Consider the following 17,692-nt stretch of genomic DNA (forward strand, 5'->3'; position numbering starts at 1 on the left):
ACATGAATCAGCTTGTGTGACACAATTTCATTGAATTACACACAAAGAGTAGAAAAGAAATAAAAAGGCAAAGACAGCTTACAAAATAATAGCATTAGTGTATGCTTCCAACTAGTAAAAATGGAATAAAAATATAAACAAAAATCCTCACTGAATTAAGAAATGAAAAAGGTAAAAACCAACAAAACAAAACAGAGAAACAATATAGAAGAAAAATATAGGATGAATAGAAAGCAAGCTTTTCTAAAAGGCAAGAACTATCCAATAAAAAATTAATGCAGGTAGAGTAGAAGAGTCCATTGAATGTTAAGTATTGTCAGAGTAGAGATAAATATACTTTGTATTGGTCAGCTCTTTGACATGACAGAATACTTGAGGTGAACAATTTAAAGGGAGAAAGGTTTATTTTTGCTCATAATTTAAAGGTTTCAATCAGTAGTCTGCTGATCCCGTTGCTTCTGTAGCTGTGGTGAGGCAGAACATCATGGTGGGGACCATTGGTGGAGCAGAGCTGCTCACAATGTAGCAGACAGGAAGCGGAAAGGAAGAGTGGAAGGAGAGAGGGTCCCATGATAGCGTTCAAGGGCATGCCCCACAGTGCTACTTACTCTAGATAGGGCCCACTTCCTAAAATTCCTGTCAGCTCCCTGGGTGTCACAACCTGGGAACCAAGTCTTCAGGGGTATTCCAGATCCCTGGCCTTTAAAGGCTTATGTTCATCTCACAAAGCAAATGCCTTAGTCTATCTTCAAGAGTTCCTATAGTCTTAATTTCATCCTTACTGAAAAGTCAGAAGTCTCCTCTGAGAGTCAAAGCAAACTCTTGGCTGTACACCTCCTAAATAAAAATGTAAAACCAATAAACAAGCAAACAAACAAGTTACATAATCCTAGCATGATGGCTCAAGGTAAACATTCTTATTCCAAAAGAGTAAAACAGGAAAATACAAAGGAAGAATAGGACCAAAGTAAAACTGAAACCCAGGAGGACAAACATAGCACCATATGTGAAATCCAGAGCATACCATGATGTGAACTGAGCTCCAAAGGGCGTTGGCAGTCCCACTCCTGTAACCTTGCTGGTTTTATCCCACATGACTTCTGCCTTGGGCTGCCTCTGCTTGCTCCCTGCAGCTTTTCTTGGCTGGTAGTCTACATTTCTGACATCTCTCACTTCCTGGAGTCTCCACTGTAGCTTCAGCTTCACTCTCATAACTTTATACATGATCCTATCAAATGTTGCCCACAGGATTCTGACCTCACCACATATTGTCTGGCCTTCCAGGCCTTCCTGTAGAATTCAGATAGACCCTCACTCTACATATTTTTGCCTTCTGTGTTCCTACAAAAGCATCACATAAACTATGACAAGGTCTACCACCAGTGGCAGAAGTAGCCATGCTCCTTTGGACCATGCTGAACATGAGGAAGTGAATCCCAGGAAGCCAATTCTCTACCAGGGCTTATGTGAGCAGGGCCCTTCAGCTCTCTGTTTTTAAACACAAGTCCTTCAAGTGAGTTAACAATTTTATAGCCTTGAGGCTGCAATGAGTGAGGTTTGGCATCTTTCCTATTGTCCCAGTACAAAGTGCCTGACTTCTTTTTAATGGTGCCAATCTCTTTAACAACTACCTTCACTGGGCCCAACTTCACATGAGCTTTTTTTTTTTCATAGCCAAACTGTAAGCTTTTCAACTCTTTCTGCTCTGTTTTTTATGCCCCATTCTTACTGTAAATCTGGGTAAGAGCAGCCAAGAATTTCCATGCCATAGCCTGAATGCTGGTGCTGCTTTGAGATTTTCTCTGCCAATTAATTAGTTCATCAGCATTAAATTCAGTCTCCTACAAAGTCTCAGGACAAGAACCAAATGTATACAAGTTTCTTTTCCAGACTATAACACAGATGGCCTCTAGTTCAATTCCCAGTAGAGTCCTTGTTCCCATCTGAAACCTCATGAGCACACTCTTTACTGCCCACATCCCTATCAGCATTCTGGTCTTCTGAGCACATATCAGAAGCACTCATCAAATCTTGCTTATAGCATTCTAGGACTGCTTCTCCAGCCAGCACCTCCAAACCTTTCCAAAGTCCTCTGCAAACCAGTTCCAAAGGCTTCTGATACCGCATCATCAGATATGTCACAGCAATGGCTGCATTCCTGGTGCCAGTGTTCTATGTTAGCTTTTTTTGTTCATCACACAAAATGTCTGAGATAAACAACTTAACAAGAAAGGTTTGTTTCAGCTTCTAGTTTTAGAGATTTCAGTTCATGGTCACTTTATGTTTCTGGCCTCGTGGGACAGCACATGGTAATGGGGAACACGTGGTGCAATAAGTTGACTCACTTCATGGTGGAGAGGAGGCAAAGTAGGAGAGCAGAATGGGCCAGGGTTCCTCTGTATCCTTCCAGGGCATGCCCTTGGATTTACAGAGCTTTTTACAAGTGTTGACCTGTAATGGTATTCTTAGGAGCTCTATTTTAATGCTGAATGTCAGGAGTGGCCACATTCCAGGCAGGATGCAGGCAGGACCCTTGAAAAAGGGCCAGCTGCTGGGCACAAGGCTGCAAACCATGTGGAAACATTGGCTGGGAGAGGTGAGTGTATGTTGGGGTAGAGGTAGCTGCCTTTTAATTTGGAGGCCAAGCAAGTTAAATAAACAGCAACTGGATTTTACTGAGGCCTGAGCTGCGCGTGATGTACCTGGATACAGGGAACACTGGAGAATCTCATTTTCTTGATCAGATTGTTATAGATTTTCTCCCCAGACTGCTGAGAAATGTAAATGTGAACTGTGTTTTCAGAAGCTATAAAGGACAGTTTGTGGGGGGCAGGGAGGTGGCCCTGGATGAACTCAGTCCCCTTAGGCTTGGGCCCCCAAGCTGTGCCCTTTTCTGACTATAGAGATCCCCAACAGTGTCCACTTGATCAGTCCTCCTGTGAGAGAATATGGAGCAGAACAATAACCTCAGGCAAAGATCTAAATCAGTCTGCCCATGTTTAATAAATACCAGGCTCTCAATGCAGGGAAAGTCTGGCAGAGCTGGCCCTCTGTGGCTCCAGGGGCCCTAAATTCAGACAGAGTACGTGATAAACCTTGCTCCTGAGCTTAGTCTTACTACCTTATCTCAGAGTATCCTTAGCTACTTAGGAATGTCTTTGGACTCAGGCAGCCAGGTTCAAGGCTGGTTGCTCCTTGACTCAGTTACTATGACTGGGTGGGGCTTCATCACTCTAGCATGGCTGCAACATGGGTTTTTCAGTGGTGTGGGAGACTGTGCTGTCCCCGGGGTTGGGATGTGAGCAGATTCAGGTGTCAAGTGTACTAGGCCTGTGGCCACCATGAAACATCCCAGTCCTATGCTGTGCTCTGTGTCTGAGCTTTCCCTGGGTCTGAGCTGGGTGGGGTCTGGGACTCTGATAGGAAAACATAAAACGTAACTTTTACAGATAGCTGGGACCCAAGGTTAAAAGAGGGATTATAGAAAGTACAGTGCGTCTCACCCTCCCTTGCTCAGTCACCTGCTTTGGTCCCAGAAGGAACTTCTGCTCAAAGAGGTGGACCTTGGTATAGAGCTGGTAGGAGCACTGCCTGATGACCCTCACCTGTATCTTCCCTGCCGTGCTGTCCAAGCAAATGGCTGCTTGTTTGGCTCTGGTAACCAGATTGGGGTGGGGAGTGGTAGCACTGTGAGTGGCTAGCTATGACATTCTTGCTTTATGGACTAGGCTCAGGGGGTGTCCTTAGGGCTCATTAGAAGCTGCCACTGAGTGGCTACACAGATACCGGCACTGTGATGCTGGAGGATGAAGGATAAATCACTGTGGCCTAGATAATTTGGAAAGGCCTCCTAGAGAGGGGAGGTGAGAGGATCAGATCACTTCCCTGAAAGTGGGGACCTAGAGGAGGCAGAGCTCCCAGAGGCTAGCTGAGCGAAGCAAGACAGATGCCTAGCAGCTCTAAGAGGCAGCTTCTGACTCCTGCTCAGCCCAGGTAGTTAGGCTCTGGGGACCAGCTGTCTAGTGGAGCTTAGGCTTGTAGACAGCTCTGCCTACTGAAGTGGTGCTCCTCAGATTCTTCTTGCTCCCTCCTATCCCATGTTTGCATTTCTGCTAAACACTGCTATAGGTGGTGAGGCTGGGCCCAGATGAAAGAGGTCCCTGTCCAAGGTCACCTCTGAAGTGGGGGCTGAGAGTGCCTCCTGCAGAGAGGTGATATAGGGACACCACCCCAGAAAGGGCGACTGTGTAAAGGGTGATTAGGGGATGGGTGTGTGTGTGTGTGTGTGTGTGGGAAGTTCCCTTTCAAGGCAGAAACAATGCAGTTTTGAAGTGGTGGGAAATCGGGTTCATTTTCTGCAGCTGTATGCAAATTTTATGTAAATGAGACTGTTTTCCCTACAGTACCTGTGGCCCACAGCAACAAAGAATACCTTGGAAGTAGTCCTAGCATCTTGTCCTTTTTCACCAGAAGAGCCCCTTTCTACAGGAAGTATGCTAAGTGAGGGTCACCACACTGTTTATTTAACAAATGAGAACTGTCCCTAGAGTTAGACAGAATTGGGTTATAATTCCAGTTTGGCCAGTAACTATGAGTGACTTTGAGCATATTGTTTAATTACTATGCATCTCCTTTTCCTCTTTTGTAAAATATAAAACTATTAATGCTTCATGTATAAAACATTGAACGTGAGCTATTGACAGGGAAAGTGACAGTATTGGTGTTGGTAATGAAGATTATAAAACTGATAATAACAGTATTGTGGTGATAGTAATGATGATGGTGGGTTGCTGGTAAGGGATGATGGTGTTAATGATTATGGTATTGGAATTATGATGGTGATGGAGGTAGTGGTGGTGATTATGTTGATGGTACTGAGCCCTTCATAATAAGTACTATACAAAGCACTGGGTAAACAGAGACAGATAAGCTATATCTGTTTTTGAGATATTTATATGTCTTATCAAATGCCTTTCTAAGCGGGGTCAGGGTTCCATCTTGTCTAACTACCCTGGAGGCAGCCACTAGAGACTTCTTTCCATGAACTTCTCTGTTCACATTTGGTGATGATTCTGGCCTGCCTCACCAGCTGGCCTCAAGATCCTCTAATTGGGCACAGGCTATCTTTCTATACCATCCTAGTAGTCAGCACAGGAGTAAGCTCAAGGGGTTGTCCAGAACCCAGCAAAGGGGCCAGTATGGTTTTCTGAGATTCCCTTGGGGGCAAGGTTAGGCAGTGAAGGGCCCAACCTTCAGATACAGTGTTCCAGCACCAGGAGCCACTGAGGCATGGTACCACCCTCCCAGAGGCTCTTCTTCCTTACTGCATTCTCACTCAGCCTGTGTTCTATGCAGTGGCCTATATTATACCCATTTGGGAAGTGTGAGAATGACTTAAGAGAGAGGCTGGGACCTACCCTAATGATGTAGCTGACTGGCAGCATGATCAGAATTCAAATCTAGATCTCACTGAAGCCACACTTTCCCCATAGACCTCAATGCTTCTTATGAAGCTAGGAAGTCAGACAAGGAAAAAGCATTTTTCTGGAAAGCTGGTGGAGCAAAGGGGCAGCTCAGGGGAGGATGTGCAAAGGTGGTAAAAGGTATCCAATAGCATCCCCACCCCAGCTTGCTGTGTACAGGGAGGCCATAGCCATCTGGTAATGTGAAAGTGTGTTGCTGTTTATGGATGCCTATTGGGTTCAGTACTCAGGGTGATACACTGATGGTTGTTTCAGGTGCAGCAGGAGGCCACTGGGAGGTTGGAGGAGGGGAAGGAAGCTTGCCAGGAAGCTCAGCCCCTTAGGGTGCTGCAGAAGCCAGCTGCAGCCTCTGAGGCCTGGAAAACACAGACAGGCTCAGCTGGGCTATGCCCCACCTGCTGCAAACAGATAAGGATTGGTCTCATTAAGAAGCCTCAGTATATTGCCAGACCACGCCCAGCAGGCTCCAAGGCCAGAGTGGGTGGCTCTCTGGTGCTTTCTTCAAGAGCATAGGTGAAAGGGAAGCATGGAGTTTTATAGCTCTCTATATGAAAAGCCAGCAATCTCTGCATAGAATTGATTTCCGTTTTCTGGAAAAGGCAGGGTATCTGCAGTTGGCCCCACCATCTCTGTTCAGTCTCAAGTCTGGAGGCAGGTGGTGGGGGCAGTCAAGAGGGAGAAGTCTAACTGTCTTCATAGTCCCTGTACTGCACCCTGAATTTCATAACAGCAGTGATCTGGTCACCCCTGGCACAGGAGACATCATTCGTCCTTCATCTCTGAAGAGATCTGGGTGACACCACTGTCATTACAACTTACAGAAGAAAAAGGTGGAGACTCGGGGAGGTCGCTCATGATGCTGAAGTGTCCCCTAAGGCACAGGTCACAGAGGAGACCACAGTGCCAAGGAGGCTACTGGGTCAAACCTAGTACTGGTCCCTCCAGCCTGGCAAGTTGTGCCCAAGTGCTGGCCATGCCTGGGCATTGTCCTGGGCATGTCCTGGGATGATGGGCTTAGTGAGGTATGTGCATTCTGTTCCCAATACTTGTCACTCAGGAAGTCACCTCTGCTGTCCCCACTTTTGTGACTGCCACTGTCACTGCTGCTTTTCCTGGTACCACATCAGGGGAACGGTTGTACCCTAGCACTGGTGGGACAGATGCCCAGCCTAGGCAATATTAGTGCACTTTCTGTTACGTATTAAGTCCAGTTCTTGTCTGGGCTAGATGGCCCAGTAGGTCCTTTCTTCAGTGCTTCCCCAGGAGTGGACCATATGGTCTGGAGACCTTTTTTATTTAGTGACTCAGATGAGGGTGTAGAAATGGGGCCAGGGATAGGATGGAGGCTGGGATTATGCTGTGGTCTGTGGCTGTGTATGTTCCCATTGCTAAGTAGGGCCTAATGGAGAACATGTGTGTCCTTACTGACTCACAACTGTCCCTTGAGGTAAGCAGGAAGGTTCGTATTTCACAGAAGAAATGGAGGAGGGAGATTAGATGATCTTGCACAGACACAGAGGATCCAGGAGAAGACTGAGAGCTGTGGTCACTGCTATGGCCTGATCACCACTGCCCAGAGGAAGAAGGACAGCAGGTGAGTGGCAGGCCCTGTAGTACTGTCTGAACAAGTCCTCCAGGAGGTGACAAAGCTTGGTGTCTGGTTGGAGCCTGGTAGTGTTACTTACTTGCTGCCTGGCATTTGTTGTTGACCTTTCCTTGCTCCATCTACTGAGTTTGGAAACAAGAAGTGAAACCTGCAGGTCCCTGTTAGAGGGCCCAGTGCTGCTCCTGAGTATTGTCAGTACCCATACCACCTCAAACATCAGGTTAGGGCATGGTTTCCAGCCTCATTTACAGATGAAGAAAAGAGATCTAGAGAGGTTAAATGACTTGGTGGACCCTTCAGCCAGGCAGCAAACCCTTTCTCCTCCCACTCCTGCCAGTGCATTGTTAATCCAGGTCTGCTCAGGAGGGTGATGTAGTGTCTATTTACCTCTTGACAGCAAAAAGGGAAAACAACAAAATTAAACCAAACAAACTGCCTAGACATCAAACAAACCCTCTATCAAAGTGCATGCTCTGGAATCAGAGGAACCAGTCCTATTGGATCCCCTGAAGGAAGGAAAAGCCACAGTTCTCAGCAGCCAGATGCCTAGGACTGAGCTGATACCTCAAAAGGCAGAAGTGGTGGCCAGCACCACTCAGAGACAGACAGGTGCACAAGTCCTTATTGGAAGCACTGTGGCTGCCTTGAGCTGTTTGTGGACACTCACTTATGATGTCATAGCTTTTTCTTTGAACTTGCTTGTCTCTCCAGATCAGGAAGACTCGGCTCTTATTTCTCCATTGTGGTGTTTTAGAGAGTTCATGCCTCCTGATTTAGCCCTAACTGATGAAGTCTAAGCTAAGAGTGAAGTCCTGGCCCACTAGTGGTGAATTTATGGCATGCATGCTGTTTGTATCCCTGAAAGCTCTAAACAGTTCACCGTTTAGGCAGTGGGAAATGGGAGCAATGAGCTCAGGGGTACCTTCTGTGAAAGTCCTTGGCTAGCAGAAGCCCATGGGCAGCATCAGACACAGGAATATAGGGGCAACCTGTATGCCTCAAGGTAGGTAATGTCCTGTTGCCATTGTAGTCAGGCTGAGGAAAGATGCCCCTCAAGCACATAGTGCCTACCAGTCTTGCTTCCTTCTGGAAGGTGACTGAGGACACGCCCCACCCCCAGCTTCTCAGGCCCTCACTCAGCCCCGCTAATGGGGCTAAAGTGACAGAGACATGTCACTTGAATGTCTTGTGAACACAAGGGCCACAAGACAGTCTGCACTACCAGGAGCCTGCTCCCTGTCTCTGCCATGGGCCTGTAGGTGGAACTGGGAACTACTCTGTGTGTCCAGGGGGCAGTTTTTCTAGCATTGGTGCCAGACAGATGCAAGAGTGACTTTGGGGACGAGGAGGGGAATGAAGAGAAAGAAAACACTGGGAGTGTGTGAGAGTGTGGCCCTCCAGGGCATGGTCGGAGTTTCTTGGCACTGCTCTTTTGTGCATCCTGCAGGAAGCCATTACCAACTGTCCACCCTTACTTCTGCCTTGCACTGAGGGAACCTTGGCCTTGGAGGAGCTGCATATTCTCCCACCTACATCCCCCATGGCTCTGATGATTCTTGGTCCATAATTAGTGACCTTTTATCAAGGGGGGCAGTGCCACATGTGCATGGCACTGCCCATGATGGCCTTGGTACTTGGTAGGCACAGACATGTGAGGGGTCAGGATGGAAAAACATCCCAGGACTCCCTCTGGATGCACTTTCTTGAGAACTGTGATTCCTCACTGCCCCTTACTCACTGGGCAGCCATTTGGACAGTATTCACAGGGCAGAAAAGCTGCCAAGAACACAATCAGCCACATTGGAGATGAGGACCACTGGCTTCATCTCAGATGCAGCCAGCTCTGTCTGAAGTGGTTGATCCTGCATGTGTCATCTATTTCCGCAGTCCCCAGCACAGGATCATTCCACTTTCCAAAAAGAAGATAAAGAGCAAAGCATGCAGAGACCCGGGACTTCAACAGGAACACTCACAAGCAGGAGAGCCTGGACTGTACCTGTACCTAAGCTCAGAACCTGACTTCTAACCAGGCCAGTCTGCTCCTCCTCTGAGAACAGATGAATGAATGAATGAATGAATGAATGAATGAATGAATGAGGAAGCCAGGATAGTGCCAAGAGGGAATGACAGAGGTTTGGAATTTGGCTTCTGAATTCGTGGATGGACAGAAAGTGTGGAGATCAGGGACTGTCTGGCCCTGCCCAGAGGTGGGACCTTGCATAGTTTGAAAGAGGCCCTGGCCTGTCAGTGCAGCATGGAGCCCTCACCAAGGTCTCTCCTGGGAAGCCCAGCTTGCCTCTTCTGGGGCTTGACTTTGACCTCCAGGGCTGGCCACTGGGACCAGGTGAACACACCTGTCTGGGATCCTCTAGGATAGGTATTTTGGAATCTGAAAGTGACAAAATCTGTTGGGATGTAAGAACCTTAACTCCATGCTCTTGTGTAGTATCTTCAGGTGAAAAAGAATTGTAAATTCACATATTGGAATCTTAGCACAATTTTAGAATTGTGGAAACTCTGACTGCTACATTAACAGGCAGTATAAAGATTGCTCTGGCCATTAAAGGTAACAAGTGTTAAAACCCCAGCTGGCCTTGGCATTGACATTATGTGATTTTGTTCTATACATTATTGGGCATTTACCCAAGGCTTTAGCAATATTTGTGATATAATGTATAACAGCATAGTGACCTTCTGCTAGCACACTCCTGACCCAGGAATAGAAGTGACCACTACCCACATTTTTTGGCAGCTCCATCTGCTCCATCACTTGCTTCCTCCAGTAAAATATTGTCTCTAACTTCAATGTCTATTATTCCTTTACTTTCATGTAGTTTAAAATAGATTTACATCATTTCATAAAGTGTTGCTTCAGAAAGTGTTGCTAAAATGTGTTTACTGCTAAGCAATGTACTGTTAGTTTTGCTTACTGTTTTGCTTATAAAAATCATGCCATAATATTTGTATTCTTCTGAGACTTGCTTTTTAAAATCCAGCTTTGTTGCTGAGGCTCAGCTATGTGCTTGTGCTCAGCAATGGTTCATATCTTCACTGAGGCATGAAATTACATGGTGTGAATGGATCTCAGTGGGAGCTGTTTCTGGGCCTTGGTGATATGAACAGTATTGCCATGAGCACCATATCTGGCTTCTGGAAGGGGACCAGAGCCAGGGCATGTCTCAACCTGCATCACCAATGTGGCATGGGTCTCAGGTACCTGGGTGGCTGGGCTTTGGTAGAGGACATGGCAAGTTGTTGGAAGTGGCCATGAGTTCTCACAGTGTCACTGGCAGTATCTGTGCTCACTTTGATCTCCTCGCTGTCTTCCCAATATTCCATATTGTCAGACTCCTTAATTTTTGACAATCTGCTGGGTGTAAAATAGTATCTAATTGTGGCCTTCATTTGCATTTCCCTGATTACTAACAAGGCTGGAATTTTTCATATGTTTATATTTGTGTTTCTTTTGCTGCAAAAAGTCTGTTCAAGCCTTTTGCCCATCTTTAAAATTAGTTGTTTGGGTTTTTTTTTCCTGCCTTAATAGCTGTGAAGTGTCTACACACACACACACACACACACACACACACACACACACACACACACTTGTGCCCTGACCTTAGTTGAAGCCTCATTGCCATTTCTAACCAATTGAGTCTGGTCCCTTTACTGTCTTGCATCCCTGCCTGCCTGTGGATCACTGTTCTTTGCAGCAAATGAGAAGGCCTGTACTCTTTTGTTCTTTAATGTTAAAGTAATGCTTCTATTGAAAATATTTATTTTATATTTATTGTACATACTTCTTATCAGATTCAGGAAATTTGCTAAGCTTTTTAGTTTAGTTTTTGGTTTTGATCTTGGATGGGCTTTATATTACAACAAAGTATTTGAAGCTGGTTATAGAGCTTATAGCTCTATATAGCTCATAGTTTGCAGACTGAAGGTCCAAGATCACATGGCCACCATTTTGATTTGGAGTCTGGTGAGGGTCTAATAGTGGGTGGTGTCTGGCAAGAGCACATCTGGTAAGGAGAGATCATGTCACAAACAAGAAGTCAGAGGGCAGGTCACAGGCCAAGCCCAGTCTTTCTAACCACTTGCTCCTGGAGGCTTGCAATTCTTCCCAGGGCCCCCAGGAGGCCCTACCCACTTCCTTATCTGTACACAAAGACCAAGCAGAGGAGCCTTTGTGGACTGCATTAAAAAACATGTGAGTCACTCAGTGAGATGAAATGCTTAATTTAATCCAGTTGTGTTCTTTTCTTGTTCTGAACCCATTACTTAGTTTTGGCTTTTAATCTGTTGATGTATGTGTTATAGATTAACATTAAACCATCCTTGCATTTCTGGGGTAAATTCAACTTGGTCATAAGCTATAATGATAGTAAAATTAACCTTCACTGATGGATATTTTTTGTAATGATCCATTTAAGAACTTTGCCTCTAAATTAGCTTTGGCATTTCCTTGCTTCCCCAAACTTCTCTGATTTGATATCAAGGTTGTATCAGCCTTACCAAATGAGTTAGAAATGATCCTTTTTTCTTAATATTTGTTTTTAGTTGACAAATGCCAGATTGAGTATATCTGTAGTGTACATTGTAATTCTTGATGAGTGTGTATATATAATTACATATAATATTAAATTGATGTAATTAACATCTCATCCTCTTAGTTACTTATGATTTATATGATGAGAAATTTAAAAACATACTCCTTTAGTTATTTTCAAACATACCGCACATTATTATTGACTATGATCACTGTGTTATACAACAGAGTTGCAGAATTTGTATTTCTTTTCCCCCTTCCCAAACTCCTCAGTTCTTGGTAAATACCATTCCATTTTTAGCTCCTATGTGATCAGGTTTGTAGATCCCTCATGTGAGAGGTCATGTGGTGCTTGTTTTTATAAGCTTACCTTATTTCACTTAACATAGTGTCCTCCAGCCTCATCCATGTTGCCACAGGATTCTCTCCTTTATTTAGGTAACTAGTGCTCCCTTGTGTATCTGCACCCTATTGTCTTTGCCCATTTTCCACTGGCAGACACTTGGGTTGATTCATGTCCTGGCTACTATGAATAGTGCAACAGTGACCACCGGAGGGTAAGTGTCTCTTTAGCCCACTGAGTTCATTTCCTTTTGATATATGACCACAAGGACCTGCTGGGTCATGTGATATCTCTATTTTTAGTTTTGAAGAGCCTTTGTGTTCTTTACCGTAGTAGCTGCACTAATTTACAATCCCACAACAGTGCATGAGAGTTCCGCTTTTGTCACATCCTTGCCAGCATTGGTTACTTTTCATTGTTTTGATAATAATCACTTTAAATAGGGTGAGGTGATATTTCATTATGGTTTTATTATTAATTTTTGGTCCTAGGATGCTAGAGATCAAACCTAGACCTTGCATGTAGAAGGCAAGTGCTTTGTTTCTGAGCCATAACCTCAGCCTTACCATAAATTCTTTAAATTTAAATTTCACTGTATTTTTCTAGCATACCTCCTAGCTTTATTCTTTTGCAAGTGGTTATCTATTTCCCTAGCACTATTTATAGAAGAGACTATAGCATTCCCATTATAGATTCTTGGCAATTCTGTCAAATATCAATTTATTGTAAATGTGTAAATCTATTTTTTGAGCTGTCCTGTTCTATTGGTCTATGTGTTTGTCTTTGTTAGTTCTATACTTTTTATTATGCAGTCTTTATGATAAATTTTGAAGTCAGATAGTAAGATGTTTTTAGTTTTGGTCTTTTTGTTCAGATTTCTTTGGCTATGTGGGGTCTTTGGTGGTTCCATATAAATTTTAGAATTCTATTTTTATTTCTGTGAAAATTTCATTGTAATTTTGATGCAGATTGCATTGACTCTATAGATCACTTTGGGTTGCATGGGCATTTTTTATACTTCTAATCCATGAAGATAGGATATTATTGGTATCTTCTGTTTCATTTATTAGTGCTTTATAATTTTTAGTAGATAGATATTTTATCCCTTTGGTTAATTTATTCCTAAATATTTTATTTTACTTTTAAATAGCATTATATTCTTGCTTTCTTGATTTTTCATTTTCAGTGTATACAAATATTTTGATTTTTGTATGCTGATTTTTTTATCCAAACTTTACTGAATTTATTAGTTCCAGCAGTTTTTGATGGACTCTATAGGCATTTTTACATATAAGATCCTGTCATATGCAAAGACATTTGACCACGACTAGCAGTACTGTGTTCAACAAAAGTGGTGAAAGTGGACATCCTTGATTCATTCCTGCTTTTAGAGTGAAAGCTTTCAACTTTTCACTGTTGCCCATGTTAGCTTGAGGCATATTCCTTGTTTACTTAACTGGCTGACTTTCTTTTTATCATGAGAAGACACTGTATTTTGTCAAGTATTTTTTTCTACAACTATTGAGCTAATCATATGGTTTTCATCCTTCATCCTGTTGTTGGTTATATCATGCATGTTGATTTGCAAATATAGAATTGATCTTGCATCCTGAGGATAAATTTAATTTGATCATGGTGAACAGTTCTTTCATTGTGTTGTTGAATTTGATTTGCTAATATTTTATTGAGGATTTATGTGTCTGTATTCATCAGGGATATTGGGATTTAATTTTCTCTTCTTTTAGTGTCCTTGTCTGGGTTTGAGTATCAGAGCTATGATGGCCTTGTTACAAAATGTTTAGAGATATTCCCTCTTCTGTGATTTTGGGAAGATAATCTCTCTTTTCCTTTGTTATATATGGTATAGTCTACTGTTGTCACCAATACAAGGCATTCAAGTCATTTTTCTTCTCAAGTTGGTTTTGCTAAATTGTATTCTATCGGAATATCTCTAGTTTGTTCAGATTTTTCTGTGCAGTGGTCTATGGTTATTCATACTGTGCTCTCATCTGTACAGTCTCTATTTTATCTTTGGTCTTTACCTTTTTTCATTTCTAGTGTTTATTTATCTAGTTGTTTTTTCCCTTGGTCAATCTTTCCATAGTTTTTCTTTCTCCTTAGCAATTCTAAGAAGTAATGTTTGGTTTTGTTTCCTTTTATATTTGTTTTGACTTTTTACTGCTTTTTATTTTCTGTTTCCCCTTTTCTCTTTGAGTGTATTCTGTTGTGTTTCCAATTTCTCAAGGTAGAGACCTAGATCGTGAATTTTTAGCCTTTCTGTTTTCTAACACAAGAAGTTGAGTCTATAAATTCTCCTCTAAATGCCTGTTTTTACTTTATCCTACATATTTTGATATATAATATTTTTGTTATTGTTCAGGGTTAAGATTTTATATTTGCTGTGATTTTTCTTTGGCTCATTACTTCTTAAAAAGTAAATTATAAAATTTCTATGTACATGGGAATTTTAATTCTTTTTTATAATCTTCTAACAGTTGAATTTTTCAGAAAACTTTTTCTTGTGTGATACTGGTTCTTTGAAATTTGTTAAGACTCACTGAGTAGGTTAGAATTTTCTGTGCCTGTAAATGTCCCACGCATGTTCAAGAGGAATGTATGCCTTCAGTTGTTATGTGCAAAGTTCTAGTCATATCCATTGAATCTGTCTTATTGACTTTGGAATTTGAATCCTCATTTTAACCCTTTTTTTGGTCTGCTTGATCCATCATAAGCTGAGAAGGATATAATGAGAGCTTCCACTACAATAGTGAATTTGGGAATTCTCCCTGAAGTACCCTAAGTGTTTGAGTTACATATTTTATGGTCATTTCTTTTGAGGCTGCATACACGTTTAGAACTGGTATACTGTTGTGTTGAATTGAAATATCCAGCACAATGAAGTAAGCTTTCCTGACCCACATGATGATCCCTTTAACCTGTCTGTTCTTAATATGGCTGTGAAAGGTTTCTTAAGCTGTTTCTGCAATGTATATTCCTGTTCTTCATTTTCAGTAATTCTGTGGGTCTATGTCTCTTGTAAATATCATACAGCTAAATTTAAGAGTCCAACGCAACAATCTCTGCCTTTTCATTGGTGAAAGTTGATATATTGGGGCTTATATTTCACATCTCACTTTTTGATCTGTATGGATCTTAATTTCTGAAAGCTTTTTATTTTTATTACTAGGTTTTAAACATTGTATTTTGGTAATATTTCAATTATATATAAAAGTTGTATAAATAGGATATAAGCTCACAGGTCCCTTGAGCCAAATCCTCCACTGCTCAGACATCCTCACCAGGAGACTTCATGACCCTGAAGTACTTTAGCTAGCCATTACAGTGCCAGGAAGGACATTCCTGCAGACACTCAAAGCAAGGAGTTGACATGAATTCAGTGTCATCAGCTTATCACAGATGCCACTCAATTATTCTACTGGATTATCCCAGTAGTGGTCTTTGTCAGACTGTTTGCAACCTTCTAATGCTGTCCTGCCAGCCCAGATATCCCACAGGGATATCTGGAGAACACTTTCCCACAGGGCCTGGAAGCGCTGGTGTCTATGTCCTGCCCTACTCATTGCAGCCCCATGCTTCATCTCTGACAACTCAGTGGACCATTTTGGTTACTGTAAAGATAAGGACAAACTCTAGCAGGATGCCCACTTTGGGCCTACATCTGAGCAAGTACTATGTTTTCCACAGTCCACTGGGTACCCCAAGATGAAGGCTGGGCTCATCCCTGCATAGATAGATGCATGGGGGACAGGAAGGGTAGCCTTGTCCCACTTATATAGCTGGTGTGTAGGACTGGCCTCTCGCCCCTCCTCTGTCCCCACCTCATAGTAGATGACTGCACACCCCTCCCCTTTTTTGTGGGCCTCCCTGAATGAAAGCCTCATGTGCCCATCAGAGGACTGGGGACTTTCATTTTTAAGGGACTTCCCTTCAGGACAACAGTCTATCCTGGGTGGTACCCCAGGTCTGTTCCCCCAGGACATTGTCCCTGAGATCTGAGTCCTGAGATCCAAGATACCATTCCACAACATACCCCACAGAATGTACCCATCCCAATAATTACAGCATTTCCAAGCCAGTTACAAAGCAGAGTATTTTCGATGTGAACACTTAAGAAACAATCCGTTCCCCACCCATCTTTCCAAATGGCTCTGATCTAGAATAATTCTTTTGAAATGGTATCTAAATATATACAAATAGATGTTTCTGCACCATCATGTCACCTGAATACATTTGCATGGAAAGCAGCTCCTGAGCAATGGGAATGCCTGGGATGGGGGCAGAACAAAAGGGGATGTGGCAAGGGCAGCTGAGAGGGGACAGTGGGCAATAATCCAGTCAAGAGTCCACCACCTGTGTGCTGTGCAGCCCTGCTTGGGTGTCCTTGTAATCACTGCCCTTCTTCAGGTGGGCCACAGAGACCCACCTGCAAACTCCTGGATGTGGCAGGAGCCGTGGCTTACTGTGTCTCCATCCTGTGCCCGATGCCAGTGCCTGCCCTCTTTGTCCTATCAGCTGTTGAAATTCTCCCCTCTGTTGTCTGCTATGGATTCTTTTCTGTTATGGATTCTCCCTGCTTGACCTAATCATCCACTGTGTTTGAGACTAAGCCCTGCCTAACCTAACTGTCCACTTACTTGAGACCAAGCCCCAAATAAGGGCTGTAAGGTGGGGGGCCACAGGGTCACAGACTAGCAAGCCTGACTTCTGCTGTGCTCCACTGGACATCTCATCCCCTACACAGCATATGTGTTGACTTGTTGACATAGCCACCAGCTGCCTCCTGCACACCTGGAATGCACGTCCTGGGCCTATGCCTCAGGAGGTAGGGACCAAGTGGAAGGTGGTCCTCACTGACTGGCAGGCCAGTGTCCTTCCTGCTTCACTTGGGAAGAAAGCCTACAGAATTCTGTGCTGCTCTGGCCATTGGTGAGGCAGGAACTGCAGACCACTGTGGCTAACCTGGGCCGGGCTGGCTGGGTCACTCCTTCTGAAGGCAGCCACACTGGCCAAACTTTGTCCTCATCTCCATGGTTCTGCTGGGGAGAGATGAGGATCTGAGCTGGGAGGGAGCAGTGGAAAGTTCAGTGTGAGCGTTTTCAGTGGCTCTTGATGCAACCTGGGGCACCTGGGAAGCCATCCTGGAGGCAGAGGGCCTGAGATGCGTTTTAACGAGGGAGGAGAGGCTCTCTAGTCGAAAAATGAAGCAGGCAAAACCAGAGGAGCTTGCAGGGCTGGCACATCTTGAGCTCACTGTTCCCTGAACTGTAACTTAGGCATCTCTTCCCATCTGGGGGATAGACAGAGGTGCCTCAGCCTCTGGAATAACCAAAGGTAAGTCTGTCACATCCATGAAATAGTCTTAGAGCTCTGCACTGTCAGTGAGTTAGTTAAACAGGATCGGCTCAGATGGCCCCTCACCCCTCAGCTTGGGATCATTGAGGAGTATGAGTCAGGGTGACAGGCTGCTCACTGCCAGTATGTGTCAGATCCCTTCACTGCAGGACCATCCACTGGGAGTGATCACAGTGGCTTATAAGGGCTGGTGGCTGACAACTGGGGGATGTGGATCAGTGAGGGGAAGAATGGGGCTGGCGGAGACATCCCCCACACTTATGATGGCCTTGTGGAACATAGGTCCTAGGCAGGAGGACCTTGAACTCCCCTACCCAGCCCTTCAGTGGCTCACTGAATCC

General features: G+C 44.0%; 2 long non-coding RNA genes across 7 annotated transcripts in view; both read left to right on the forward strand.

Moving 5' to 3' along the window:
• LOC106028418 (uncharacterized) overlaps window positions 1-17,692 on the forward strand; it is a 208,971-nt gene that overhangs the window by 131,661 nt on the left and 59,618 nt on the right. The gene's annotated exons all lie outside the window — the stretch shown is intronic.
• LOC134471649 (uncharacterized) overlaps window positions 1-17,692 on the forward strand; it is a 71,288-nt gene that overhangs the window by 7,286 nt on the left and 46,310 nt on the right. The gene's annotated exons all lie outside the window — the stretch shown is intronic.

This window comes from Cavia porcellus, unplaced genomic scaffold, assembly GCF_034190915.1.
Source record: "Cavia porcellus strain 051 isolate PalLab524CR breed Dunkin Hartley unplaced genomic scaffold, mCavPor4.1 scaffold_19, whole genome shotgun sequence".
In the NCBI taxonomy this organism is placed as follows: domain Eukaryota; kingdom Metazoa; phylum Chordata; class Mammalia; order Rodentia; family Caviidae; genus Cavia; species Cavia porcellus.